At 45.4% G+C, this 26445-nt stretch overlaps 1 long non-coding RNA gene across 1 annotated transcript; it reads left to right on the top strand.

Moving 5' to 3' along the window:
- The first annotated feature begins 1177 nt into the window (after positions 1–1177).
- On the top strand, positions 1178–26445 carry LOC148109023 (uncharacterized). The gene is made up of 7 exons (XR_015726782.1): positions 1178–1379; positions 2805–2890; positions 15690–15785; positions 16602–16855; positions 18063–18167; positions 24256–24426; positions 26183–26445. It is a non-coding gene; the product is annotated as an uncharacterized LOC148109023 (long non-coding RNA).

Here is a 26445-nt window from a genome sequence, read left to right as displayed (position 1 = left end):
ATTGTTGATTTTAAACAAAATAATATTTAATACTTATACATGGTTTTAAAAATTCATATAAGATGAGTTAAAAGTCATCCCTGTAGTACCTTTGATACACATCATACATTAGATTATTTCTGGATATGTTTTGCCAAAGTCGTGAATACAAAATATAGTGGCTTGAAATAAACATCTTTGGGAAAATCATATCATACTCACATTTTACTTAATAAGAATTCAACCATATGCACCAAGACTCCCCCTCCAAAAAAGCTCAACAGATAAATTAGTGAAATTTAAAATACTGTAAAATTATATTTTACATACATGTGTAACATTCTATCATTTACTTATACATTTATACATATGAACACATAATAGTGTGTGTTATCAGAGTTATACACAAAGCTATGTAACTGCATTTTATGAGCAAATGTGAGATTTATAAGGACAATATTGATAATACTCTATTTCCACCTTATGGGCTCACTGCAGAAGGTAATTTCATTTCTCCGAAGAATTGAGAGGCATAGCCAGTACATTTGTGTACTACTTTATTCCTCTCCATGAATGTTTCTGCTCAGTTGGCCAGAATCGATATCAGAAGATATGCCAATTCATCCTAGTAGGAAGGTTGCTATGATAGAGCAACATGGAGAACTGAGAAATACTTCTGTTTAATCTAGGTAAAAAAAAAAAAAATCCATTTCCCCAAATAAACCTGGCCTTAGGTATCTGGATAATTGCCTCAGTTTGTAAGGCAGACCTAGTTTAATCTCTTCTTTAGTAAATGTAAGAAAGGAAAGCTACCTGGATTTTGTCCTTATCCTAGAAATGCAGTTTGAGAGGTAGGCACTGATATTCCATTCCTTTCCTTTTATAAGCATAAGGTAAGGCAGAATTTAGTGTACAAACTGCCATTTGTCTGTTCTTTGTATTTTAGCTCTTCCCAGACCCCTTTCAGAAGATTTCTGTGACAATAATAGCTAATGCTTGTAGTAAAGATTAATTACATGCTAGACACTGTTCAGGCACCTTTGTATGCACCAACTCATTCATTTCTTCCAATGATGCCCTTAAATAGGCACTCTTATCCCTATTTTCTAGAGGAGGCAACCATGATTCAGAAAGGCAAAGTCACTGGCCAACCTGGAAACAGTGTGGAGCTGAGATTTATTTTTTATTTAAAGATTTTATTTATTTATTTGACAGAGATAGAGACAGCCAGCGAGAGAGGGAACACAGGCAGGAGGAGTGGGAGAGGAAGAAGCAGGCTCATAGCGGAGGAGACCGATGTGGGGCTCGATCCCACAATGCCAGGATCACGCCCTGAGCCGAAGGCAGACGCTTAACCACTGTGCCACCCAGGCGCCCCTGGAGCTGAGATTTAAACCCAGGTAGTCCAGCTCAAGAGTCCTTGTTCTTTTTTTTTTTTTTTCAAGAGTCCTTGTTCTTAACCTTTTTACTCTACTGCCTTTCTGCACATGTGCCCATGTATGTGTGGCCCTGAGATAAGTAGTTGAGGAAGGCTGCTGAGCGTGCCAATCACCAGGGTATAATGGAACCACTTGCTAGGGATGGTGGAAGCATCAGTGACTGATGGACTACAGATGTCAGAAAACTTGATTTTCTCCATGTTGTACAATCTGGTAGCCTTGGGGAAGACAATATGCCAAGGGTAGATGGCTTCTGTATTGACTTAGAGGCAGAGCTCGGAGTTAGCACACTCTTCACATTAAGACACCGTCCAAAGGGAACCTCGTTGGATGGGACGGTATTGTCTGGGATTTGTTCCTGTGTAGGCTCCAAAGGAAAGAGTTCTGGATTAAGAGGTGCCTTCTCTAATATAATCTAAGTTATAGTGCCTGCTTAGGCAACTGCTATAAGTGTAAGAAGGTATTAAATAGCATACAGGAAAGTCAGAGTGGTTTTCCTTGGATAGAACAGCCCAACTTTACTTACCAGTCCCTTTGAGAGAGGCCAGTATTTTTGACAGCTCCTGTGTGGTCCTTAAGATTCATGACTGTGACAAGGCCAGGGGCCTCTTAAGAGCAGAGAACACGGGCTGATAGTCCTTCCTGAAGAAGGCTTTCTGAATCATGCCCTCCTTTGTACTCGATGATTGACATAGTAATAAGCGCACACGAGAAGGGATTCAGAGGTTTCTCTGTGTAGTAAATTCAAGAAGCCAGAGTGTGAGGAAACCGGGAAAACAAAGAGAAAATTCTTGAGATTTGTTTCCTTTTATTTCTTATCATTTTAAGAGTATGGCATATGATTCCTGTGACACTTCAAAATTATTCCTAATCCAGTGTCTTGTAGATTTATGTCATTGTTCCCTGCTTAGGATGGGAGGAAAGGTCTCCAACAGAGGAGAAGGCTTGAAAATCCCAGATGAGTTAGGGGAGTCCTTTCCTGCAAAGCTGATCCAAGTAGAGGGCAGTCGCAGGCAGTGTCTAATGCTTTTGTTCGCTCGCTCCTCGCGAGCACACTTGCCTTGCCCCTCGCGAAAAGCTCCTTGCTTTCTATGTTGGCTACAAGGTTGTCCAACTTCTCTGCTATTTTGGGAGGATATTTCTGTTTTGTATCCTTAGCTCACTTTCCTCGTGGACTCCAAAAGAGTGGTTATTTTTCACTTTTACTCCTTACATTTTAAATTTTTTTAAACTTTTATTTTTAAAGGCTATTTATGTTTGTAATCTTTCACCCAAGGTGGGGCTCAAACTCACAACGGCATCAAGAGCCCCACGCTCTTCCGACTGAGCCAGCCCGGCGCCCTTAGTTTTCACTTTTTAAAATGTGTCCTCTGGCTTTTCTTTTAGGGAATGCTCACACTCAGTTCATCGGCCTCTTTTGCCTGGTTCTGGAACCCAGCCCTTCTCGCTGTAATCTCTTGTTCATCGATCAGGTGGGTTCCCCTTACGACAGCCCTACCTACATAAGATGATAAAGACACAGAAATTAGTCACCTTCCTCCTGCCTTCCGTCTCTTGGCGCAGCTGCTCTTTGAGGTTGGCTTGACCGTTTGGGGGGCGGGGAGGGAAAAACACAGGAGTTGTCATGGAGACCAGACGAGGACGTGGCGGGTAGGGGCGGGGCGAGGAAACGCCGCAGCTGCTGATTGGCTAGGAAGCCACTCTGTTGCGCAGAGCCCGAAAGATTCCTGTCTGCGCAGGCCCATAGCTTTCCTGGCCGAGAGCTGTGGCGCCATTTGTCCTGGGATATGCGTTTGGCTCTTTGCTGGGTCCCGGTCCGCTAATCCCAGGGCGGAGCTACCTGTCATCGTCGACCGCAGGGCGGTACTGATTCCCGCGTGGCCCCGCGTCCTGGCTCTGCCGCCACGTCCGGAACCCTCAGCGAGGCAGGCCCGGGGCGGTGCGGCTTCGCTTCGGGTCCAGCCGTTTGCTCACCCTGGTCGCTCCCGGAGAGGCTGCGCAGCCGGGTGGGTGCCGGCCTGTGGCGCGGACCGCAGCGCAGCGACTCGGGCGCCAAGGACCGGCCGTGGGCGGTCCGCTGCGGTGGGGCGGCCGAGCCCTGCTGTGTCCACTGTGGGAACCCGGAGAGCCACTGACCGTCGGTCCAGAGAGGAACCCGTTCCTCCTGTGGGGGAGGAAGAGGGAGCGCCGGAGAGGTGGATCCATAGCCTAGGGCACGTTAGAGAGGGCGCCGGACTCAGTCTAGAGCCTTTGGAGCCTGCGCTGGAAGAAATTGCAGGCGATATTTTCCCTGGCCAAGGAAGGCTCCCTTTTGGTTGGTGTCTTAAATCATATCGATGTGTGGGAATTTCTAACAAGGTGGGCTGGGTGCAATCCCTGTCTCCTCCGCCTGACTCCTGTTCCTGTCTCAGGACTCTCGTGTTGGTATGAAGGAGCACTCTGCTGGCACATTTACCTCCATGTGATGCACTTCTCCAACTTTGCTGTAGTGCCAAGTGCTAAGATTTTATTTCATCCCTCTTCACCAAGGCATTTAACTTCTCGAAGAGTAAAGATGGGAAACTTTTTTGTCCCCTCCCGAACTTTTGGGAAGAACTATTCAGGCTGATTATTTTAACGACAGTAAGAATATTATATAGTAGGGCAGGAAAATGTTTCCAGATATTTTTGGTGTGCAAAATAACTGTCAAATATTTTAGTCCTTATTATGAATTAATGTCTAAATTTTTATTTCAGATCTTTCCTCACAATCATATTCCTCCTTGAAAGACCTAAAATGACTTGTAAAACCATTACGAATTTTCTAGTAGAAACACTGAAGTAGACTGAAGGAATCCGTTTCAAAAGGAAAAGTGCTCACCACGAACTCCAAGACTAATCTATTAAATGTCTAACTTTACAAAACACTTTGCATTTGAGGAAGTAACTTTATAAAACTTTACAGAACAGTTTGCATTTGAGTAACAGTTAATTATTGTTTTTTAAAAAAGGCCCTTGGGGCCCGTGGGTGGCTCTGTCGTTAAGCAAAGGAGTTGGTTTCGGCTCAGGTCATGATACGGGTCATGAAATCCAGCCCCACATAGGGCTATGTGCTCAGCCGGGGAGTCAGCTTGCAGATTCTTTCCCTCTGCCCCTCCCCACCTGTGCACGTGCTCTCTTTCTCCCTCTCTAAAATAAATAAATCTTAAAAAAAAAAAAAAAAAAACCACCTCATTTTTTCCCTTATTATTTTTTAAGATTTTATTTATTTATTTGACAGAGACAGCCAGTGAGAGAGGGAACACAAGCAGGGGGAGTGGGAGAGGAAGAAGCAGGTTCCCACCAGAGCAGGGAGCCCGAGATCATGCCCTGAGCCGAAGGCAGACACTTAATGACTGAGCCACCCAGGTGCCCCTTTTTCCTTATTTTTTTTCCTGTGTGTGGTGAGAAGGATAAGTCAATATGAGAACATGAATAACTTAGTGGTTTGGGTTGAAACACAGTCTTAGGATGGACTTCCCCCAAAGCTGACTCAGACAACAGTTTGGAGGCAAGTAGTTAATTTGGAGGCGATCCTAAGAGGCATGGTGAAGGAATGGGGAAATGAAACAGGGAGGAAGGAATGGCAATAAAGGGCAGTTAATGATCAGGTGACCATTGAGGCTCAGTCCCTCTGTGGACCCCCTGAGAGACTGTGTATATGACATCTCACACTTGCCCAAGAAGCATCCAGGAACCTGGGTATTTATTCACCAACTTCCATTCCTCATTGGTTGAGGTTTGCTTTTGAAGTATTAACTGGCACTTCTGCACATCTTTGCAATATGATTATCTTTTATTTTTTAAAAGATTTTATTTATTTATTTAGCGAACATGTGAATGGAGGGAGGGGCAAAGGGAGAGGGAGAGAGAATCCCAAGCAGATTCCACACTGAGTGTGGAGCCTGAGGTGGGGCTCAATCTCATGACCCTGAGATCATGACTTGAGCCGAGACTACGACCTGAGCTGAAATCAAGAGTCTAATGCTTAACCGACTAGCCACCCACGCACCCCCTGACTGGTTATATCTTTAAAATAAAGTCCCAGAAGTGGAATTTCTTGGTCAAATTATACCCATATTTTAAACGCATATTGTCAAGTTGCCCACCCGAAAGTCACCTCTTTACCTTCCCCCAGAGCATATGTTGCTCCCTTGGCCATGTGGGCAGGAAATGGAAGGGCTGCTTGTGACAAGAGAATCTCAGTGGGTAGGCCGGCAACTGTGAGGGTCGAGGCTAGGCTGAGGGGAAGAGTGTTTTCATCTCTTATTGTTCACAGAGAACAGAAATGGCAAGCTAAGATAACGTCAATGACAATTTTCTTTCACCTTATTTAGACATTGAGGGACAAACTTCCTGATATTTTTTAGAGAAATAATAAAGCAAGCATAATTCCCATTTAAAAAGGGAATTTTAAGGTAGGGAATCTCTATTTTTTTTTTAAGTGGAGGATAGTTGACATATTACTGTCAGGTATGCAACATAATGATTGGATAATTAAATATATTATAGGATACTCACCATGATAAGGGTAGTTACCATTTATCACCATACTATTATAGTACTGTTGACCATATTCCCAAAGCTGTACTTTTCATTTCCACGACTTATTTATTTTAGAATTGGAAGTAATTTTCTTTGCCTATTTTGCCTATCCTTCTATCCCCCTACCCTTTGGCAACTGCCAGATTGTTCTCCATATCTGTGAGTCTTTTTCTGTTTTGTGGTTTGTATTTTTTTTTAGACTCCACATATAAGCTGGGGAAACTTGATTTTATATGGTCTTCATTGCAGAGAGGCAGTGTGGCACTTGGTACACCCAGTGGCAGGCTGGGAAATTCTCAACAGCTAGTTTTCCGGAGCAAGGGCAGGGAGGGTCCTGATTTGTACGATTAGCCATTTTCTGTGGTGTAAATAATCCCATCATGCCTGACTTCAAGCTGCCAACAGCTCTGAGTTGGGAAGAAATGGGCATGATTGGCTTTTGTGAGTGGTACAGGATGGCTCCAAGACACCACTGGGGGGTTTTTCTATTTCATCAGAAAAATAGATATTAGTCACATTCTGTCAATTCCATCTACTTACCATAAGGAAAACAAGGGCAATGTTTTTTACAGGCATTTCAAATACCTTGAAATTTTCCAAAGCATCTCCATAACTGATACTCTCAAAGATCTTCTGTTTTCTAACTCCCAGCTGATCCTGTTAGCAGGACCACTTCTAAAGGATTCCAAGTGACATTAGCACCAGAGTCTATGTGAATAGGGTCCCCTGGAATTACATAGAGGATAGCCTCAAAAATAGTAGTAGAAAGATTTCTGGGGAATGTCCATGTTTGGCAACGACTGTGAACATCTGAAACTAATATGACACTGTGTGCTAACTATACTAGAATTTAAAATAAAATGACATTGGGGGCGCCTGGGTGGCTTAGTTAAGCCTCTGACTCTTGGTTTCAGCTCAGGTTGTGATCTTAGGGTCATGAGATTGAGCCCCATGTCAGGCTCTGTGCTGAATGCGGAGCCTGCTTAAAATTCTCTCTCTCCCTCTCTCCCTCTGTCCCTCTCACCCCTGCTCTTGCTCTCTCTCATAAAAAAAAAAAAAAAAAAAAAAAACCCAAAAACCCACACAACGAAATAAGCCATATGATGCAGTAAGTATGGAAGAGCTTTCAGTAATCACTGAAACTGAATTTGATATCAAATAATCCATACTTGAAAGAAACCCTCTGAATACTTTACAAGTGGAGGACCCTTGACTGGGGCACACATCTTACTCCTCACTGCAACGCTCACACCAGAGAGAACAATGTGAATGCGACAAATGTGCCAAAGCCCCTGGTCTCAGCGTCCCCCTTACTCTTCATCAGACAATTCACACTGAAAAGAAAACTCACAAATGCTGTGAATTTGAGGGGACCTGTCCTCACTGAGCTTTTACTCTACCTCTGCAGATTCACCCTGGAGAGATCATATAAATACAGCAAAGCCTTCTGTTTTCGGTTAACATTAATCAGCGTCAGGTAATTTACATATTATGCACGTAACAGATATGAAAATATTAATATAATGAAAGTGGGAATACAATTCATATATTATTGATATCAGATAATGCCCACTGGCAAAAACAACAAAGCCCTAGGAATACAATAAATGTATTATGAACCTGTGGCTTAGAATTCTATGCCTATTCAGCAATTACAATTTTTATAGGACCCCCAAATCCTGGAATTTAAATAAATATATAAATAAAAAGACTCCAGTAGCACCAGCTTAATTTCATACAGGATAATCCTTCCTGGAGAAAATACTTACATTGTAGCAGGGACAGCAACACCTGTCCCGGATCATTTCCAGTCGTCTCTAATCATAGGTTATAGAACTGAAAGGGAGCTTCAGATATCTAGTATGGGTCGTTTGTTTCATAAATAAGGACACAGAGATCGGGAGAGATTAACTGATATGCCCAGGCCATGTCTGGTTTATGTTTTTGTTTCTGTGGGTTTTTTGGTGGTGGGGGTAATCAATAGCAGAGATGAATTTCCACAGACTTCCCCTCCCCACCCCAATACTTCCTAGTGACCTTTAGGCTATAAGGCGGTAATACTGTGAGTGCAGTGGACACAGGGATGCTTCCAAACGGGGTCAATCAGTGGGCTGAGTGAGGGGACAGGAGGGGACTGGCTTGCTGTTTTGTGGCACTTACTGACTGGGGGCACAGGGCTGAGGCCACAACATAGGGTGCTGTGAATTCCTGCTGTAGGTCTGGGAGTGGGGTGTGGGGCATGCATGCTAGGATTTGCCTGAGGCAGTTGGGGATTCACTGGGTAAGAATGGCTTTCCTTTCCCTTGCCTTGCCTTGCCTTGCCTTGCCTTGCCTTGCCTTGCCTTGCCTTGCCTTGCCTTGCCTTGCCTTGCCTTGCCTTGCCTTGCCTTGCCTTTCCTTGCCTTTCCTTTCCTTTCCTTTCCTTTCCTTTCCTTTCCTTTCCTTTCCTTTCCTTTCCTTTCCTTTCCTTTCCTTTCCTTCCCTTCCCTTCCCTTCCCTTCCCTTCCCTTCCCTTCCCTTCCCTTTCCTTTTTTTTTTTTTTAAGATTTTATTTATGCGAGAGAGAGAGGGCGCACAAGCAGGGAAGGGGGCAGAGGGAGAGGGAGAAGCAGACTCCCTGCTGAGCAGGGAGCCCAAGGTAGGGCTTGGCTTGATCCCAGGACTCTGAGATCATGACCTGAGATGAAGGCAGCCGCTTACCCGACTGAGCCACCCAGGCACCCAAGAATGGCTTTTCTTCTACTGAATTTAAGCCTCAGAATATTGCAAAGCTGTGAAAAGACTTCTGTGTGAGAGCAACCATGGGTAAAAGAGATCACTAGTTCCAGCAGACATTAGAAATAGATCTCGTAAAGATACCTTGTCTACTGTGATATTTTTGTGAGTGAATGAATGAGCACATTTTGTTTGTTTACCGTGCATTCATAAGGCTTCCATTCTCTTAGATCAGGGGTTCTCAACCGGGGTCACTCTTGCCCCGTCCCTGGGGGGAGAACTGCCAGTCTGGAGACCTCTTCAGTTGTCACAACTTAGGGAGAGGGCGTCACTGGCACCTAGAAGATAGAGGCAAGGGATGCTACTAAACACCCTACAGTATGCAGGACAGCCTCCTACCCCATCCCTCCCTCGTTTCTCTGGTCCAAAATGGCCATAGTGCCGACAACTGAGAAACCCTCAGATACACACTTTATCGTGGCTCTGTGTGTGACCACCAGGTGGCAGTCATGACTCCTGCTGCCGACATGGTAAAGGAGCTCACCAGGAGCGTAGTTATTGGAAGTCTATCTCAACACACACACAAATTGTTTTTTTTTGTTTTTTTAAAGATTTTATTTATTTATTTGACAGAGATAGAGACAGCCAGCGAGAGAGGGAACACAAGCAGGGGGAGTGGGAGAGGAAGAAGCAGGCTCCCAGCAGAGGAGCCTGATGCGGGGCTCGATCCCATAACGCTGGGATCACGCCCTGAGCCGAAAGCAGGCGCTTAACCGCTGTGCCACCCAGGCGCCCCAGACACAAATTGTTTTTAAATTACAAAGTGAATCTATTCACTTTGTAGTGAATAGGGGCACTGGGTGGCTCAGTGGTTAAGCGTCTGCCTTCAGCTCAGGTCTGCTTCTCCCTCTCTCTCTCTGTCAAATAAATAAGAACCATAAAAACAAACAAACAAAAAAGAAGGGTTCTTCTGTTCCCCCTTCAATTCCTACCCTTTATTTTTTATTTTTATTTTTATTTTTAAAGATTTTATTTATTTATTTGACAGAGACAGCCAGCTAGAGAGGGAACACAAGCAGGGGGAGTGGGAGAGGAAGAAGCAGGCTCCCAGCGGAGGAGTCTGATGTGGGGCTTGATCCCAGAACGCCGGGATCACGCCCTGAGCTGAAGGCAGACGCTTAACAACTGCACCACCCAGGCGCCCCCAATTCGTACCCTTTAGAACTAAGTTTGGTGTGGACCTGGCCAGATTCCTATGTATGTGTGTATGTACCCACATGTGTAACTAGTCTCGTACGGTGGCTTTTGTTTTGCAACTCACTTTTAATTCTCACCATTATACTGTGGACATGAGTAATTTAGAGCCACCTCATTTTTTAAATGGATGCATAGTGTTCTGATGTATGCGTGTACTGTAATTTATTTATATATATTCTTATCGATAGGCATCTGGGTTCGTTCCCATTTTTTGCTGGTACAAGCGCTGCTATGGTCTTGCTGTTATTTCTGGAGGATAGATTGCTGGAAATGTGAGAGCTGAGTCAGAGTGTATGTGCATTTAGAGTCTTGACGAGTTGGCAGTCCTAACCTGTACTCTCGTGGTGTAACGGAATACTTATTTCCCCATACTCTTTCCTACATTGGATACTATCAATATTTTATCTTAATTTACCTAATTAATTATTAATTTAATCTACTTTTGCTTGCATCTCACACAATTGCACAACTAAGTTTTTTCTAGAAAACCGTCAGAAGTGCCTTATGCAGGGGCACCTGGATGGCTCAGTCGTTAAGCGTCTGCCTTGGGCTTGGGGCATGGTCCGGGAGTCCTGGGATCGAGCCCCGCATCGGGCTCCCTGCTCCACTGGGATCCTACTTCTTCCTCTCCCGCTCCCTCTGCTTGTGTTCCTTCTCTCACTGGCTGTCTCTCTCTCTCTGTCAAATAAATAAATAAAATCTAAAAAAAAAAAGAAGTGCCTTATGCATAGTTCCCATTTTGTCACTTAGAGGATATTATAAAGTCTATTACTCAAGGGTTGAGATTTAATACAGTTAATTTTCACAGTTTCATCAAATGTACCCAAGTGAAACTGACTTTTTCCCCTTAAATCTCAGTGTGCGTGGCCGGGAAAGTACAGCGACTGCTAGTACAACTTGGTGCTACTGCTTTGACTTATGCTAAGCCCCCAGGAGTTTTGCCCACCATTGCTTCTGCATCATCAGTGCAAAATGCAAAAACAGTGAAAAATACAAATAATATCCTGGTAATAACATGAAAATACTTTTTTAAAGATTTATTTATTTGAGAGAGAGAGCATGAACAGTGGGAGGGGCAGAGGGAGAGGGAGAAGCACACTCCCCGCTGAGCCCGGATCCCTATGCCTGCTCCACCCCAAGACCCTGAGATCCTGACCTGAGCCGAAATCAAGAGTAGGACACTTAACCGACTGAACCACACAGGCACCCCAACATGACAATAATTTTGACCTCACACACTCCCTGAAAGGGTCTCACTGGGCCCCAGGTCTAGGCTACACTCTTAGAACCACTGGGTTCATGGCAGGCATCCAGTTTTTAGAAGATGAAGGCAAGTCCGTACAAATACTTTATGGTTGTTATATTTATCCCATTAATGAAATCCATTAGCTTTCTTCTCCAGTGCTTGCCACGTCACTCCCTCCTCCTTATTGCCAAAGGCAGAGATCATTTAGCTGGATTAAAAAATAATACTCACTTATACAATGCCTAACAAGAGGTGCGTTTTCTTTTTTTTAATTTTTAAAAGGATTTTATTTATTTATTTTTTAAAGATTTTATGTATTTATTTGACACACAGAGAGAGCACAAGCAGGGGGAGCAGCAGCAGGCAGAGGCAGAGGGAGAAGCAGGCTGAGCAGGGAGCCCAATGCAGGGCTCAATCCCAGGACCGTGGGAGCATGACCTGAGCCGAAGGCAGATACTTAACCGACTGAACCACCCAGGCGCCCCTTTAAGATTTTATTTTTAAGGGGCGCCTGGGTGGCACAGCGGTTAAGCGTCTGCCTTCGGCTCAGGGCGCGATCCTGGCGTTATGGGATCGAGCCCCACATCAGGCTCTTCTGCTGTGAGCCTGCTTCTTCCTCTCCCACTCCCCCTGCTTGTGTTCCCTCTCTCGCTGGCTGTCTCTCTCTCTGTCGAATAAATAAATAAAATCTTAAAAAAAAAAAAAGATTTTATTTTTAAGTAATCTCTGTACCCAACGTGGAGTTCAAATTTATAACCCCAATAATAAGAGTTGCATGTTCCACTGACTGAGCCAGCCAGGCACCCCTAGAGGTGCATTTTAAATATCAAGACCTAGGGGCGCCTGGGTGGCACAGCGGTTAAGCGTCTGCCTTCGGCTCAGGGTGTGATCCTGGAGTTCTGGGATCGAACCCCACATCAGGCGCCTTGGCTGGGAGCCTGCTTCTTCCTCTCCCACTCCCCCTGCTTGCGTTCCCTCTCTCGCTGGCTATCTCTATCTCTGTCAAATAAATAAATAAAATCTTTAAAAAAAAAAATATCAAGACCTAGGTAGGTTGTTAAAAGGACAGGAAAAAAATAATACCAGATAGCCAAAACCCGGAAACAACCTAAATGCTCATCAGCAAGTGATGGATAGATACGCTGTGGTGTATGGTCATAGAAGGAAGTATTTACTCAGCAATAAAAGTGAACAAGCTGCTGAGACACCATGACATGAGTGAATCTCCTTGTGGTTTTGCTGAATGAATAATAAGGTAGACACAAGGGAGTCCCTACTGTATATTTCCATATATATGAAATTCTAGAACAAGCAAAACTATAGCGATAAAAAAAACGAGGTTAAAAAAATCAGATCTCTGCGTGGCAGAGAGACTGATTGTAAATGGAGCTTTCTGAGGTGGTAGAAATATTCTTTTTCTTTTTTTTATAAAGATTATTTATTTTTTTGAGAGAGGGCTCGCATGCATGAGTGGGGGGAGGGGCAGAGGCACAAGCAGACTGCCCGCTGAGTGGGGAGCAGAGGGCAGGGTTCTATCCCAGGACCCTGAGATCGTGACCTGAGATGAAGTCAGATGCTTAAGCAACTGAGCCACCCAGCTATCCTGGTGCTGGAAATATTCTCTATCTTGATTGGGTAGTTGTCCCATGATTGTACACATTTGTCAATACTCATTGGCCTCTACACTCCAATGTATGAATTTTATTGCATGTACCTTATACCTCAATGCAGTTGATTTTTTAAAAAAAGATTTTATTTAGGGGCGCCTGGGTGGCTCAGTCATTAGGTGTCTGCCTTTGGCTTAGGGCGTGATCCCGGTGTTCTGGGATCGAGCCCCATGTCAGACTCCTACGCTGGGAGCCTGCTTCTTCCTCTCCCACTCCCCCTGCTTGTGTTCCCTCTCTCTCTCTGGCTGTCTCTTGCTCTGTCAAATTATTTATTTGACAGAGCGAGAGCACTAGCAGGGGAGAAGGGCAGAGGGAGAGAGATAAGCAGACTCCCCTGCTGAGCAGGGAACCTGACGCAGGGATTGATCCCAGTATCCTGAGATCACAACCTGAGCTGAAGTCAGACCATTAACGGACTGAGCCACCCAGGTGCCCCAATGCAGTTGATTTTTTAAAAAGCTTTCTCTGGATGCAATTATGGAGAATGGGTTGTATAGAAGAACAAATGGGTATAGGAACCCTAGTTTGGAGGTTATTGTCATAATGCAGGTAAGAGTCAATGGCGGTTTGGACTACAGTGATGGCAGTGCAAATATGAAGGGTAAAGGTTCTGGAGATATTTGGGTTGTACAATGGTGATGGAATGGGTATGGGGGGTGAGGGAAAGGGAAGAGTTAGGGATGTCTTCCAGGTTGGATGCCGGTCACAATCTCAGAGAAAAGAACCATGGGCCAGCTTTGTTGTGGTGGGATCTGGAAAGGTCACATTTAATTTTGGACATGTTAGGTTCGAGGTGGCTATAAGAAAGTCGAGTTCTCATATTTCATATGAGATCTCCTATTTCAAGTCTGGTCTGGAGACACCAACTTGTGAGTCATTTTTACCAGGGGAAACTGAAGTCTTAGGAATGAATCATCTAGGGAGAGAGAAGAGGTTGGGAGTAGGAGGAGGTCTTGGGTTAAGACCTTAAAAGACTTCTCACTTTAACAGCCAGGTAACAGGGGAGGAGCAATGTCCACCGGGATGAAGGCAACCCAGAGAACGTGACGTCCTTTGAAAATTATCCATTCGTGATCTACTTTTCTGCTGCGTTACCTTGTTCTAAAATCTAGAATCTTATAGTAACCCCGAGAGTTTCTCAAAGCTGGTCCTACTAATTTTATAGGTGAAGAGATTTGGGGCTGATAAAGCAAATGACACCCATAAGGGGCCGATCGAGGGCTGTGCTGGAACGCAAACCCAAGTCTTCTGACTCCCAAACCCCAGGCGGCTCTGCTTGTGAACACAATCACTGAACTGCCACGGGAGACCTGCCAACAGACGGATTTGTTTTTTCAAAGGTGCCGTTCTCTACATAAATGATGAGTTGTTATTTTGAAAGTTGGAAGATATGAGAAGGCATGAAAAGGTCACTCCTGGCAACAATTTCATGCAGCTTTCTTCCTGCTGTATACCTCCTTACACACACACACACACACACACACACACACACACACACACACACACACATTCAAAGCTACTCTTCTAGACGTAATTACGCTCATAGTGTACAGTCCACTTTACAATCTTCCTCTAGAAACGTAATATACCGTAATCCTTTCCTCATGCCATTACATAATGAAAAACTGGTTTTGAGTGAATTGTTTGGCAGAATCTTAGGAGAGCAAACAGAACACCTTGCCGGAAGCAAACAAGTCATGTTGGGTAGAGGACTTACAGTACTTTTGGGAATGAATAATGGTGTAGAAACTCAAGTCTCCATGACTTGCTTTCTAATCCTCGCTGCTCTCATGTAACCCTGGAGGGTATGTGTTGTATACCTCAACCAGATGACCTTACCCAGGCCTGTGGGGACAGAATGAACACACTCCTTCCCACATGCCCCAGATGAAGCCGTACCCTATTTCAAAGATGACACAACAAATGCCCCCCTCCTCTCGAATGAGGGCACCAACCCCGACAGATCATTATGAACGTCAGGATGGGTACCAGGCAGGGCAACGCGTTCTCCCGACGTCAGTGGAAGCCATGTTCTTCTCTTAGGTTAAGAAAGCTATGTCTGTCTAGTCTTCCTTTTTCTGGGGACCCCCCAACCCTATCTGCCTACAACCCCCCCCCCCACCTCGAGATATTTTACTAAGATTGCCTTTTGCCCTTAGCAAAGTATTCACATCAACGCAGTTGACTTTCTAGAGGACGGTCACTCTGCCTGTTTGAAGGGCTTGTCAATGGGCTGTAAGTAGTAAGGAAACTTGGTTTTTCTTCTTCTTTTGTCTCCCACATCATTACCCATGGAAACTTCATGAGACAGACAAAACCAGCCATCATTTTACGTCATCTTTGGTGACAAGTTGCAACAGATACAACATGAATTTAACTAATAAATTCATGTAGAATAAAGGTTGATTGTGTTATGTTTGATAACGTGTTGATGACTCCAAAAGACATGCCTATTTTAATTAAGCCAACAGACGTAAACTTTAATTTACCAGAGATTATCCCAGATCACGTGAACCTGAGAAACATTTGGATTAGTTTCTATCTTTCTGAGCTTTAGAATCCTCAATTTTTATAAGCGTTTGTCTTCAAACCACCTAATCACAGAGCTCTTTTATAATGGAGTTTAGCAATACCATCTGGAGGTAGAAAATACCAAACATCCACAGACAGAAACAAAAACCTTATAGTTGAGATATGTATTTATCCTCGACAAGGTATCTTATGGAAGCTGGGTGCTAGGTTTTGAACAAGGGTGCTTTTCTAGCCATTTATATTTTTAAAAGTCCTCTTCTCCCCCTCCCCCCTTTTTCCCTTTGGTTTTAGGAATGGCGAATGATCTGGATAAGAGTTCCTAGAGAGGTTGAAGGACTTTGAATTGTTTCTGGGGCCATACTTCTGGTTTTTGCAAAGATGTGCAAGGTAAGGACAGTTGCTTTGAGCCCCTCAAGGATTTGGGTTGCAATTTAAGTGACATCATCGGTTGATCTACCCATCTGCTTATATTCTCAGTTTGCTCTTTCCCCTCTGAGCATGTAGTTCTCATTTGGACTTAGGGGAGAAGGCCTTAAAAATAATTCCTATCAGGCTGATATCTGAATATCGGCTTCCAATCTGGCCAAACTTGTGGCTACGGTTACCACGGCTTTACCATGGTGAGGACAAGGAGGGTCTTGATTTTAGTGCCCTGCTCCCTGGCATCTCACTTAAAGAGTAAGACAAAGGTAGGGCGGTAAGAAGTATTTCTTCAGGAGTTGATATTTTGGGGCTCAATTTTGTCACTATTTCGAAAAGTTCCTTATTAGTTTCTTGCATGGATGGTATCCTGTCGGTGTTTTTTTAGCAGCTTCTAAATACCCATCAGAATATGCACCCCACTAGGATCATTTAGTTAACAGCCGCTTTCTGGATTCGGGTGCACGAATACACTAATTAGGTATTCCAAAGCATCTCATTCAGGCCATTCGAGCATTAAAATCATCCTTAATAGGGATGCCTGGGTGGCTCAGCCGGTTAAGCGTCTGACTTTGGCTCAAGTCATGGTCTTGGGGTCCTGGGATCAGGCCCCGTGTAGGGCTCCACACTCAGTGGGAGTCTGTTTGTCCTTCTCCCTCTGCCCCTCCCCCTGCTTACTCTCTCTCTTTCTTGCAAATAAATAAATAAAATCTTCAAAAAAATTTTTAAAAAATCCTCCTTAATAGGATCCTAAAAATTTTCTTATCCCACTAACCTGTCCAGGGTGCATGCTTCCAAGGATCTGGGATGCTGTCACCTCCTTCAACTGAGGACTTCTGGGCTCAACTCTAAAGAGGATTCAGTCCACCAGAGCCTTTACCAAAGAAGCCTTTCTTCTTTTATTAAAACCTTTCCCCCGAGCTTGGATCTCTGTTAAGGATTTGTCTCCACCTGCCAAGAGGTCTCTAATAAGTGTCAGTGGAGCCATCAGTTTGGGCGTTCTCAGCCAACTGAAAATTTCCTTCTCTGGAGAGTTGGTAAGTAAGCTCTTAAGACTGATCATTTAAAAGTGCACACTCAGTTGTTTGGCTCTACCAAACTGGGGCCTCCCTATCATCTCCAGAACCAGAGGTTTATCTCCTTGAGGCCTCCAGGATGAGGTATTCAAGATCAGCATCCCTGATGAGCCTCCAGGACTCAGGGACACAGAGATGATCCCCCAGGCTTCCCATCCAGACCAGACCAGATCACGGCACAGACCTCGAGCCCTTCCTTTCCTCCTCCCTTGAAATAGGGGCTGAGCCAGAAAGGCGATTTGTGGGGTAATTTTCACTGACCTCTCTGAAGGGGGACTCTGATTACAATGTCCAGAGCAGCCAGTGAACCCATTCAGTTGTACGACCCAACACATCCGCTGCCAATAAGAATTCTCTTAATGCCCTTGCCCCAGGTTTCCCAGCAACATAGACCAGTTGGCCTGGTGACCTGCCGCTGCCCACCTGGTGGGAGCTGGGGGATCTCAAAGGGCTTAGGTGGGAGGTCCCATCTGGGTTGCCAAATTTTGTAACCTGGAACTAGATTCACCTCTTGGTGGGTGTTGAGCCCAAAGACACAACCAAGCCAAAGAGTACAAAAAGGAAGGGTTTTACTTGTGATAAGTAAGGAGAACACCAGGGCTATTTCCCAAAGCAGTGTCTCCTGGGACAACAAAAGTGGGGAGTTTTAAGCTAAGGGTGCATGGATGTTCATGGAGGGTTGGGGTGGGGTGGGGACTTTGGCAGAGGAGAATTCAGTCTAGAATTGGGGCAAAAGTCATCCTGAGTTGACAGAGCCCAGGTCCTGGTACACTGAAGTCATGGGGCCAGCAAGGGCTGGCACCATCATTCTCTGGTTCCACTTAGTCTGGTGTTTGAGTGCTCAGGGGGGTTTAAATCCTGCAAAAACGATTAAAGAATGTGTTTCAGGACAATCTTTGCTTTTGAAACAGCACTGGGGGCTTACCACCAATTTATTATCTCTGATACGTGGAGGCTATCTCCCGGCCGGTAGTGGCTGTCTGTTGTCACATTGTTTTTGTTCCTTAGAATAATTAACAACTAAGGGCTATCGTCCCCAAATTTTAGCATTTTCCAGGAAGTTCCGCAGGAAATGTGTTTGAGCACGTAGTGCTAGTCAGGCATAGATCACCAAATGGCTGGGGGCCTCAAATGTTAAGAAAGCTATGTCTCGACTTCCTTTTTCCAGGGATCCCTAACCTTCTCTGCCCACAGAGGGTCATCCTTGGCCTGTTTCTTGTCTCGCAGCTTAAGAAAACTCGTTCGAAGAAGTCTTCAGCTCATCAAATACCTGGTGTGTATTTGTGACCATATATTATTAGTATACAAATCCGGTTGCATTTAAATGATGTCTTCTCTTTCGATTTCTTCACAAAATGTAAATTAGTAGGGGCAAGACTGCGTTCTCCATCTGATGGATGAGAGACAGGCTCAGAGAGGTTGGGATTCTTAGCAGGGTCACACAGCTAGCTGGTAGGTGCTAGGCCAGAATGATAGAGACTTGCCACCTGGCACTTCTAACTCCAGATTCTCTGTCTGACTCTATCCGGAGTCCTCCCATAACAAAACCACTCAAGTCTCCTGTTTAATAAGCTTGTTTCCTTCCTACTAAAATTCTTTTTTTTTTTTTAAAGATTTTATTTACTTATTCGACAGAGATAGAGACAGCCAGCGAGAGAGGGAACACAAGCAGGGGGAGTGGGAGAGGAAGAAGCAGGCTCCTAGCGGAGGAGCCTGATGTGGGGCTCCATCCCATCACGCAGGGATCACGCCCTGAGCCGAAGGCAGACGCTTAACAACTGAGCCACCCAGGCGCCCCCTTCCTACTAAAATTCTTGGCAAGACAGTGATTATTTTACTCTCACGGATGAAACAGTAACTCCGATGTCTACTTTTGAGTGCTCTTGATGTTTCTTTAGTTCCTAAGTCGGCAGCATCCTGCTTTGGAGGAAGGCTGCCCGCATTCCAGGAAATCCACGTACACAGATGTTATACTTTCTCCACCCAGTCAGGGTACAAAGACACAGAGCGCGCTTCGACCATCTGGTTTGCAACAATGAGGCAAAAGTCGAAAACTTTTGAGCAAATGGGTGTCTCCAGGGGGAGTGGAACTAAGAATGGAAGGTCAGGGGCAAAGTATCTCGGGATACTCCCGAGACAAAGTATCTTCTGCCAGGCAGTGAGTATATTGTTTAAAAGAGAAACCAAACCATTGTCCTCTGACCCTGGCCACAGAGATCCTTGGAGGAAGGGCAGGTTTTGGCCCTAGAAAGAAAAATGTTTTTTTCCTTCCTTTGTTCAGGGATGTAGGTCAGTAGTCCTTACTTCTTATTCAGAATAAATAATAATAATAATAATAATAATAATAATAATAATAATAATAATAAGTAAAAGCCAATTCCAAGATTGCTGGGGGAGAATTAACAAAATGCACATTCTCAAATAAATTGTAGACATGCTCATTAACATCACAGTGTCAGAGTCACCCGTTGGGTTCAAATCCCAGCTGGTGCAGAATCCAACATCTTTGGGCAAGTTATTTAAGCCCAGTTAACTTCAATTTATTGGTTAGTTTCCTCATCTACTAAGTAGAAATAGTAATAGCATCTCTCCCTGTGGGTTGTTGTGAAGATTAGCCTGTATGTTCTATGTAAAGCCCTTAGCACCGATAATGATACGAGTAGTATCAATAGTGTAGCCTCTGTAAGAAGGAATCTCAGACCCTCCTCTGTGCCCCTGAAAACAGGAATAAATCTCCCATGGGAAAGGTGCCCTCCCTGTGCCAGGAGGCAAAGAGGCATCCTTTAGCTCAGAGGTGGGAACTTTGGGGCCAAAATGGCTGTAGAAACAACCTCTGTTACTTTGTGCTAATTGAACCCCTCCAGCCCAAATTCTGTTTAGAATCCCTCACTCACGGAAGCTCCCAAAGTTAAGGTTTCTTTGTCCAGTCACTTCCTCACAGTTTTATTGTCTCTATCTAAAAATTATAAAAACTGCCTGCCTTGGTCATTTTGAGGTGGTTTTGGAATATAGGTGGGGTCCAGAGCCAATGACTGAGAAAGAATTCTTGAGATATCTTTGGTGCAAAAAGGTGATTTTATCAAAGCACGGGGACTTGCCCCCCCCCCCCCCGTGGGCAGAAAGAGCTGCTGCCTTGGGGTTGTGAGGGGGGGCTGATTATATACTTGGGAGTTGGGGGAGGTAAGGGAAAAGCGAGGTTTTCAAAAGGACTTTGATATGCTAAAGAAGATTCACAGGATACTGGAGCCCTCGCCATTGTCACGTTAAGGTTGTTTTCCCCTCTAGTAAGGCATTAACACGAAGACAGTTGGAAGCTTCTTGGAGGAACATTATACTGCCTCAAGTGTTTGTCAATGGGCTGCAGGTTGTAAGGACATTTAATTTTATCTACATTTCCTTCTGGAAGTTAGGTTATTGATAAGCATGCTTTTTCCTTGTAAATCACTAAGACGTTTGGAAACTGAGGGAGACTCAGGTCTTGCAGGACTGTCATCTCTATAAATTAACCATTTGTTTTTCTTTCCCTTAGTTTTAGGGCAGCCAGAAGTGCCTGAGGAATGTCACTCAGAGCCCACCTGGGAGTGTGGGGGGGGGTTGTGGGGGTGTCAGCTAGCTTTGTCCTCAGCTTGACTTCCGTTCCCTCATCAATTTTTTAGGTCTCAATTTCATTATTGGGTCTCTCTGTGCACATGATAGAACTTCGATATTTTTTCCTCTGTTAATCTGTCTCATGTAAATTTAATTCCTGGTCCAGCCAGAAGACCTTGAGGGTAGAGAGGGAGAATGTTTCCTTCCCTTCACTACACATGGGCTCCCACTGAGTCCCAGACTCTCTGCAGCACAGATGCCTACTTTTTTTTTTTTTTTTAAGATTTATTTATTTATTTTAGAGAGACAGAAAGAGAGCACAAGCCAGAAGGGCAGAGAGAAAGGGAGAGAGAATCCCAGGAGAGAGAGTCCCTTGTGGGGCTCAATCTCAGGATCCTGAGATCACGACCTGAGTCACAAGCAGGTCAGACCCCCAACTGACTGCCCCACCCGAGAGCCCCCAGATGCCCACTTTTGTTCTCCTCTCTTGGCAAGTCTGCATCTGCCTTTGGGCTGACTGGCCAGGTCCCTGGGGAATTTCTGGGTTTTGGTAATTTTCAAGTTCTGCTTTGATCAGAACCAGTACTTTCAGGTCTATACACACCCACATGCACACACTCACGGACTATGGGCAATGCTTTGGCGTCTTTTCCACATCCTACAATCATCTTCCATCACAGCAGTGGCCCATGCAGCTCGCTCGCTCTTCAGTCCTCTTTGATGAGGGAACAGAAGACAAGCTGACGACAAAGCAGAAACTGACGCCCCGCAACCCGCCCCCCCCCCATGGGTTGTATGTGACATTCCTCAGGCACCCCTGGCTGCCCTAAAGGACAAAGAAATAGTTAACCTATAGATACCACAATCCTGCAAGACTTGAGTCTCCCTCAGTTTTGCAAATGTCTTTAGCAGTTTACAAGAAGGAAGCATTTCTATCAATAACCTAGCTTCAGGAAGGGAATGTAGATACAATTAAATGCCCTTATAATCTGCAGCCTCCAGGAAGTGCCCAACTATCTTCATGTTAATGCCTTACTAGAGGGGTAAACAACCTTAACTCGACAATGGCAAGGCCTCTGGTATCTTGTAAGTCTTCTTTAACATATGAAAGTATTTCCTCAACCTCCCTTTTTTCTTACCTCCCCCAACCCCATGGTGTATAATCAGCCACCCCTCACAACCCCGGTGCAGCAGCTCTTTCTGCCCACGGGGTCCTGTCCCCGTGCTTTAATAAACCACCAATTTTGCACCAAAGACGCCTCAAGAATTATTCTTGGTCGTCGGCTCCGGACTCCACCCCACTGAACCTCACGAGTATTCCGTGACCTCATCACTCTTCACAGGCATCACGCTTGGAGCCAGGATGCCGAGGCTCCTACGTGTTACCATCCTCCATCCTTTTTGTTTATCTGACATTAAACACTCACGTTCTCTAGGGCTGAGTTTCCTTATTCATAAATGTTAGGAAGGAGGATCGTGGAAGGGATGATTTTCTAAAGTTCCTTCCAACTCTGAAGGTCTATACCTCACTAGTAAATGGAAGAGGTCCCTCACCCTGGCTGCCCTGCACCTGCCAGCCCACCCGCCCTGCTCCTTAGAGCACGCTGGTGGTGATCACACCCTGGCCGGCCTAGGCTGGCCCGAGATAATTTTAGGAAGGTAAATCTGGCTTCCTGGAATGTGTGGCATCCCAGCGAACAACAAGATTAGAGGCACCCATTTTGACTGGAGGCTGGACAGCTGTCTAACTTCCAGAAAGCCAGCGGTCACCAAAACAACAGTTGCCTTAGGCCCCTGGCATAAGCCAAGCTGGAAACCCATGTTCCATCCCCAGGGCAAGGAAGAATGTTTGTTACCTGTTTTAAAAGATTTCTTTCATTTGTGACAAGTAGGTTATTTTGCCATTTTAGACCTAACCTGTAAAGATAATGAGAATTTAATTTGTGTAACTGCTTTAAGTTTGTTGTCAGAACGTTGTCGAACAAATGTGCTAACTTTGTGCCCCATAAGGCTCTGAAATCTATTAAGAGCTGGAGAGGGGGCCTGGGTGGCTCAGTCGGGTAAGCATCTGACTCTTGACTGGCTCAGTTCATGATCTCAGGGTCGTGAAATCGAGCCCTAGAGTGCAGCCTGCCTAAGATTCTCTCCGGTCGTCTGCGCCCACTCCCCGCCCCTTGCTGGTAGTGCATGTGTACCCACACCCCCATATACTCTCTCTCTCTCTCTTTCTCTCTCAAACAAAATGGTCAGATTCCTTGGCTGTCCATTTCTAGAGCACTGAAGGCTCCCCATGACGAGGTCTCTGGGTGGTCTAGCTGCTGACCCTGGTCCTGCAAGCCTGGGGTGTTGGAGAAGAGGTGGTCAAGGTGTACCACAGCCATACCTCTTTGGCAAACAAGAGGCAGCCTGGGAACAGCCCAGTCCCGGCCCTCCTGTGGCTTAGGGAGGAAACAACCTGAGTGCTCTTCCTTCATTGTGTAGGGGCCCATCTCCCCAAGATGGAGATTGTTTTGAGTTAAAAAGCTCTCAAAACCCAGCAGATTCAGGAAAAGCTCTTTACCTCTCTCACAACTGCCTTAAAGAATTTAGATAGAGGACCTGCTTAGAGAACTTGTGATAGCTTAGGACAGGAATGAGGTATGGTGAACGGGGAGGAACCTAAGAGGGCCTGTTTGACCAAAGTCCTCTATGTCCCATTGTTCCCAAGCAGCCCAGCAAACATTGATTTACCAAACATTAACTCTTTCTCATCTTCTTGGGAATTGCATTTTTTCCCTTTGAAGCCCCAGACTCCTACCCTCTTCTTAGTTCAGAATGACACGTACACCTCGTTTTCTCTGACTGCCTTCGGAATTTCCAAGTGGATGTGGATTTCCTGTCTGTACAAAAGTCAATATGATCTTCTCCTGTTAATTGGTCTCATCTCAATTTGAGTCTTAGCCTGGCTAGGGGGACTTGAAGGGCAGAGGAAATTCTTCCTCCTGACAGTTGGAGGATGTCTGTCGCTAAAGCTAAGTGGAAACTGATTCCAGCCAGTTTTCTCCTGCCAACAGCAAGAGCCCTCAGGCATTGGCTGGGTGTTGGGCAAGACAGACCCTATGGGAGTGTGCAATCCCGCCTTCCAAACCAACATGGGTGTCCCCTGTCTTTGTGAAGAGAAGGCTTGGGGTGGCCCCTCCTACTCGGGGGGACCAGTCACTACCCCACAAAGAGATAGGGGGCTAGGGGGCAGGGGTGGGGGCTGCCTTCAACCATCATGTTCTGAAACTAAGTGCAATGATCCTTCTAGTCCCTAAACTCTGTTCTCCCCTTCAGTTCGTTCTCTTGTTTTGCCAGCAATAACCAATCACCAAAACAATCCAAGAGGATCTTAGTAGAAAAGGAGAGCTGGGGACCAGTTTGCTGAGAAGGATCCCAGGCCAGAAAGTCCACTGAGCTCACACCCCCAGGTGTACCAGGAACATTCTGGGCTGGTTTCCGGAAGAACGATCTAACTTCCAGTTCTGTGGTTCTCAGACTTTGGGGTCTTGGTGGAAAAATGGCAGAATGAATTTGGAGGACTGACTTACATGTAACTCTTCCAGATAACTCCACCCCCACTGTTATCACCAGTTTCATAAAAGATAAGATGTTGACTTCCAGAAAAGGGTGCAGGACACAGTCTCAATAAAGTATAATCCCTTAAAATCAACCAAAGTTCAAATTTATGACCATTTTATTCTATTATTCTCACTTTCTCAGTCTGATGGGCTGATTTTTCTTAATTTCTGCAGGCTCACGGAGGGATATTATCTACATTTGTGAATCACAGCTCTGCATGGCTCAGCAGAGACACAAATGAAAAAAATCTGGTGAGATTTTTGAAGAGACATACGGGAAGCTGTTTGGTTGGAGAAAAGCTTGAGCCGCGTCTTCAGCCAGAAACTGCCAAGTAGAATCTTGAGGTTAGGAAAGCTCTCCTTGAATTGTTCCAGATTCCTCAAGGCAATGACCTGAAACATGCAAACGAGGTGATGTGGTTTGGAGCGTTGGGGTTTGGCGCTGATGGCCAAGAAAGAATTCTTGAGACGTCTTTGGTGCAAAAAGGCGGTTTTATTCAAGCACGGGGGACAAGAGCCCGTGGGCAGAAAGAGCTGCACTGGGGGTGTGAGGGAGGACTGACTGATTATATACTTTGGAGGTGGGGGAGGTAAGGCCAAAGGGAGGTTTCCAAAAGGACTTTTATATGCTGAAGAAGACTCAGAGGATCCCCGAGGCCTGGCTATCATCGAGCTAAGGTTGTTTTTCCCTCTAGCAAGGCATTAACATGAAGACATTTGGGAGTTTCTTGGAGGAATGTTAAAATCTGCCTGCCTTAAGTATTTGTTAAGGGACTGCAGGTTATAAGAACATGTAAATATGTTCCCCACATCAGAGGGAATCCACTGGCATTTAATGTTTAGGGAGTTTGCCAGTTTGTGGGATTATTTGTCCCAAAGTCAACTGGATGATAGATTAATAGGTACTGGCCTACCTACAAATCATCTACCACATGGCTTGTTAGAATTCGAGTCCTCCAAATTCTGGGTAGGGAAACCTCCCTTAATTCTGGAAAGGAATACAAACCACCACCCGCCCTCACATTCCTGGAGGCAGGCCTGACTCAGGAAAGGATACCTCAGTGAAATTATGTTAGTTCTGTGAAGAAGAGAGAGACACTTGATTTTATACAAGGGTGAAAGTTTTGAATGGATGTGAGTGGTGTCCAGTTAATCCTGGACCAAGCCTCCTCTCAGCAGGGCCATCCCTGTGCCTGAATTGGTCTCAGTGAATTGCACATAATAATTTGTTGCTGTGGCGACCAACCAGCAGGCTGCAGAATGCCCCAGAGCACTTGGCGGTCAGAGCTGAACTGACCAGAGTCAGGAGTGAGAGGAGAATGGCAGCCAGAACTTTGGTATCACTCCCTGCTGCTGGAAGGATTAAGCAAGACCCTCCCTAATTTTTATAATGGAAGATACTAGAGTATGTTTGCAAATTCCTGGGAGCGATCTAGTGACAGGGACAGAAAAAGGGTGCAGGAAGGAGCATAACTGAAGGGGCAGAGGCCCTGCTAAGGCAAGTAGAAGAGGGGGGGAGTCCAACACTCTTGGGGAAGGACTAGACTCTTTAATAGACTTAGGGACCCTGCTTCCACTGCAGAGGGAGGAGGAAGAGGAGGAGGAGAGGCGACAGACTCTGGCGCCTTTGTAGAGCTGGTCATGGGGATGTCAGCAAGTTCCTGAGTAGTGGCTTCTTTTTCACAGGAAAGCAGGAGCCCAGATCCTCTGCACGAAGGGGAGATAGGAAGAAGGAAGAGGGTTGAGAATGGAGGAGCCTGGTCCCTGAGGAGGGAAGAGAGGGCTTACCTAGAAATACACAGCGCCATGGCTATGCAGTATTGGGGCCACTGGAGGGTAGCCATCTTGAACGTTTAGTGGCGCCTCTCTGTGGGATTGGGGATTTTGCTCCAGCGATCCTTACCTTTCGGTGTAGGCTTGGGGAAGGTGGGAGCATTCTGGGGTTGCCGGGAAGGGGAGATAGAGGGCGGAAAGGGCACCATGCTTATGCTGGGCCATGGAGTTTCAGAGAAGCTAAGAAGAACCCAAAGACAGGAGGGGAAAGATGGCAAAAAGGAACTGCGTTAGCGGCGCGCTGGACCTGAGGCCCTTTCTTCCCCAGGGCATCGCGGCAGGGGAGCTGCAGGTATAGTCGGAGAGTAAAACTCCCAATTCATGATTTCGGAGATAAGAGATTTCTGGCAAACGCAAAATCTGTGTGTGAAGAAGGAACGGAATTCTGATGCCTGCTACAACGTGGGCGAACCGTGGGGACCTTACGTGGAGTGACACAAGCCAGACACAGAGGACAAACACGGTTTGATATCACTTCGATGAGGTACCTAGAGTCGTTAGATTCCTGGAGATGGAAAGTAGAGGGGTGGC

This window comes from Ursus americanus, chromosome 14, assembly GCF_024610735.1.
Source record: "Ursus americanus isolate L20-20 chromosome 14, mUrsAme1.1.p, whole genome shotgun sequence".
Classification (NCBI taxonomy): Eukaryota; Metazoa; Chordata; class Mammalia; order Carnivora; family Ursidae; genus Ursus; species Ursus americanus.
This window is presented reverse-complemented; position numbering and strand designations above follow the sequence as displayed.